Source organism: Patella vulgata, chromosome 3 (genome assembly GCF_932274485.2).
Source record: "Patella vulgata chromosome 3, xgPatVulg1.2, whole genome shotgun sequence".
Classification (NCBI taxonomy): Eukaryota; Metazoa; Mollusca; class Gastropoda; family Patellidae; genus Patella; species Patella vulgata.
The window spans coordinates 19,559,366-19,563,740 of record NC_065881.2 but is presented as its reverse complement, the minus strand read 5'-3'; the positions used below and the strand labels follow the sequence as shown (position 1 = coordinate 19,563,740).

Genomic DNA, 4,375 nt, shown 5'->3' with positions numbered 1-4,375 from the left:
AAAGGACATGCTCAATAGCGGATTATGGCGGCGGCACCGAAGGCACCAGAGTCCGACCCGAAATAAAATTGAAAAAAAATGCTGATAGAAAACGCGCAAGAACGACTCTTGATTCATGGAAAAGGGTCACTGACTTCAGGGCAAGGGTCCTTGTATTAAGCACTAAAACGCATGAGTCATGAACCATGCACCACCCCACCAATCATCAGTTAGGCCAATTATTGGCCGTCTCTGACTATCTATGGGTCCCTGGAAAAATGCTCTATGGGTTTGGGTAGCGAATTTCATTCATCCTTATTGTGAATTTATAAATAACAGCAATGTTGTAAATCGTTTTTGGAAGTGTTTTACTTCCAACGATTTTATAGAATCTCTTTGAAATACAACGCGAGTTCATAGATTTATTGTTATGCATTTTTTATTTTCCTTTTATTTACGCAAATTTACATATTTATGGTTGTTGGGTTGTAGCTGTGCTGATTTTGTATTCCAAGCTGTATATTCTTCGTCGGAGACATTCAGCAGTAGTCAAAATATCGTGAAAATGAGTTAGAGAACCCAAATGACTTTCTGCATGAGTACCCTCGTTATTCTTAATATGCGCGATAATATCATCCTAGAAAGAAAATATAAACATTATTTTAACCCAATAATAGAAAATGTATAAGGAATAATAAGTGATATAAAGGAGGGTGGGGTTTTTTTCAAGACAGCGGTTTCTTGAAATGTCGACTGTCAAATGTACTTTTGCCAGGGCTTGTTTTTTTTTCATCCCACCGAAACGACCAGGCAGCGATTTCCATTTCAGCCCATGCCGATATTCGAACCAATTTCTACCGTAGCTTTTCTATGAGGTAATGACACTCGAGTACCGATGACAGTGCTCTGTTACTTAGACGAAACATAAATTAAAATCAAAAGTAATTCCTACCTCGACTGAGTCTCTTGTAGACTTATCCACGAAAGTATCAACAAGGCTCTTGTCAGCATTGATCAAATAACAGTTTCTCGTATCCCGAACTACCAACAAATGCTATAAAATAAAGTGATGATGCTTAATCATTTCTTATAATAAGACATATTGTTAGTCCACTCAAAACTGGTCTGCAATCAAAGTTAATTAATAGTCTAGATAGGAGTATAATTACTGAGTAATTATTTGGTGCTTTTCTTTCTTCTATTTCTTCTTTTACCGTTACATGGTTACGTAGGTATAAATTTGTGAGCATTTATTTGGTGATTTCTTTTGATTTTTTTTTCTCAGTAAAATGTTGATGCTTTAGAAAAGAAAAATATTAGAAGAGAATTTTGTTTCTATCAAAGGGGCCATTATTAGCACCTTCAAAAAATAAAATAATTGTAATCATAACTTATAAATATTGTACTAAAAATAAACAGCGTTTTATTATACACTTACGCTTCGGCTGTGATACTCAAATTGATAACCATTATGACGATCACTGTTGGCGCCATTCCAGAAGGGATGTAGTAACTGAGCCTATAAAGTAAAGATTAATCATAAGCATTTAATTGTAATCATCGGACTGGAAGAAAAAAACTTTGTACACATTGCACTGTAAAATTAAAATTGAATATAGATACATCTTGATTTTTAATGACCGTTATCTTTGTTATTTAAAGAGGCATTAAGGGAGATTAGATAAAGAGTGTTCAGTTCTCGCTATATTAGTTTTAAAATCTGCAATAGGCAGATTTAGCTCTTGCATAATGTGTGTTTAAGAGAAAGTTCCGTATCACAAAGACATCTTCCTCTGATAAGAAGGAACTTGGTAATACTTACACAAGTCAGGGCGAGTAGAGAAAACACAACCAGAAACCTCATGATGGCTAGATGACAGAAGAGTCAATAGTAAAGTATCTAGATTGAAGTACTGGTATATATACTGTCATATATTTTTAAAAAGTGGTGTGTAGTTCGTGAGTAACAACAGGTGGATTTGCACATTAAAGCGAGTGACAAAATTCGTGTTCTTTGAATGAAATGAAATGGGGTTTAACTTCCCACCGTTCTGCAATTGTACTTTAAAATCTACCGGGTTCCAAATTTTTTAGCTATAAGTACTTTACCAGGTTTGGTGTAACTACACTAAGGGTCTGAACATCCAATGACCTAACAACATAATCCAATTATTAAATAGATTTTCAAGTAACATTTATATTACATTTCTTTATCCACGTACATCATATTAAACATATGATTCACTGTCATATCGATGGGAAAGTTGATCTACTCATTTCCCAACTGTTATTCATAGACTTCTGCTTCGTCACTTGCTAATTAAATGCCACTTAAAGGAATAATATTCCAGACTATAAGGCGAACATACCAATTAAAAGGTATGTTGGTTCAAATTATTTAAATCTGTAACCTTTGCGCAATCATAGTCATCTAAAGATACCATCATCTTATATTAATTTCATGACGTCTAACTTTGATAGTCCAGATATTGTCAAATAGCCACATCCAGGCCTTTCGACTGAGGAGTTAAGAATAATTGTGTGTATCATAGTCGCTTTAAATGAAATCAAATCGTGTACATATATTTTTTTTCCGTCATGTGCGTAGGAAATATTACAGATAATCATCAAAGAAATGGGATTTTCATACATCACGTTTCTGGCATGACATATATATCCCAGAAAATGAAATGAATTTATCGGTGCAGAACATGCCGAGATGGCAGTGATCCACGGAATTTATTGAACATGTGGCAAGACCCACTGGTCTTCTGTAAATGTGAGGTAAACACGGCCATAGACTAGTCATTGACCAAAATAAGTGAGAGAGGGGTCATTTCGCAACTTACAGATGATTCGATTTTATTTCAATAATTAGCTAGCGCGTATAGGGGTCTTTAGCCGTGGGGGGAAACCGGAGGACCGTGAGAAAACCCACTAGGTTAGACAGTGAAAGATGTGCACCTGACAATGCCACTAGATCTATTGTTGCTATTGGGTGCTGTAATCTGCAGTTTGCATTGCATAGGCAGAAAACACTTTACAAATGTATATATATACATTATTTTTATCATTCTTATATGTAATTAACAGATAAGATATTGAAATTCACATTGATATAAACAACGTAAGTAACTGAGTGTGCTCACCCTAAGATAATTTAAAAATTAGTATATGGACATATTATAGACATGGGATAATATATATATTAATTCAGGGGATGTTACGGGGGACATTTTACCCTGACAGCAGCACTACGGCATGTTAGGGCTTCATTTTGTGTGGACACCAATGGGTACGCAGGACCTCGGTTTTTTGTCCCATCCGAATGATTAAACACTGTTCCTTGTAAAGCCTTCTGTCCTGTACAGGGGGAAACCACACCGCAATAACGTTTTCTGTCTCTGATTGTCCAGTTCCATGTGAAATGTGGACAACTGGCCCACAATCTCCCATACGTTGAAGACTTCTGGGTGTGGCGTGATGTGTCGAGAACAATTAAACAAGAGCAATAACTTACGACAGAATAGACTGATTTAGCGTAAAAAGACGAGGTATTAACTAGTAGATAAATAAAGAACATTTTATTCATATTATATTTTAATTGGCAGTTTTAATAGACAGTTTTTCTTCGGTAGGCAGACGAAGTGACTTATCGTCGATAGGTTACGGTAGGAAGATAAGTCACTTCGTCTGCCTACCGGCAGCTTCCAAGAGATCACGGAATTGAACCAAAGTCTGTAATTCACTTAATCTATGAGTCCCATGGTTGTCTTTGATCACTTTTACGATTTCATCCTGGAAGACAGGAATACATTTTAGATAAATTAACCGTCATGTAAACATGTAAACAAATACAGATCTCGAACCAAGGATTTAATTAATGTCAATTACGAAATTATTTAATACATTTCAAAGTAACGACAAAACACAAGACCCCAAAAAGACATGCATTTGGAATAGTCTAAACTGTCAAGAACAACATTTTGGGGGCAAATCGAATTATAAATAAAGGAGAAATGGTGAACCAAATTGACGTGGTTAGTTAAACACAGCTACCCGATTTAATTATTTAAACATTTTATTTGATTCAGTTTTGTTAGATTATTAGCAAGTCCATAAATTAGATATAGCTTGTAGATATTATCAAGTGTGGGAGGACTGCACCACACATAATTACAAAAAATAAATAAATCTACAGACAAGACACAATACGCAGAAATCACAAACAAACATACACATCAGATTAAATCATATATAAGGTGGCATCACATATTGCACTGTAGCATCCGATGGGAGATCAAACAAATTACCAATCGATCACATTGGCCTGCGACCCCAATCAGCAATATGACTGAAATAGTCTATCTGTATCTTTTGGGAACCTACTTTTTTG

The 4,375-nt window shown here is 35.4% G+C and overlaps 1 long non-coding RNA gene across 1 annotated transcript; it reads right to left on the bottom strand.

The window, feature by feature from the left end:
* Positions 1–400: 400 nt before the first annotated feature.
* On the bottom strand, positions 401–1,876 carry LOC126814346 (uncharacterized). Its single transcript, XR_007677539.1, has 4 exons — positions 1,802–1,876; positions 1,418–1,498; positions 932–1,033; positions 401–616 (listed from the first exon to the last, which is right to left on the bottom strand). It is a non-coding gene; the product is annotated as an uncharacterized LOC126814346 (long non-coding RNA).
* Positions 1,877–4,375: the final 2,499 nt, after the last annotated feature.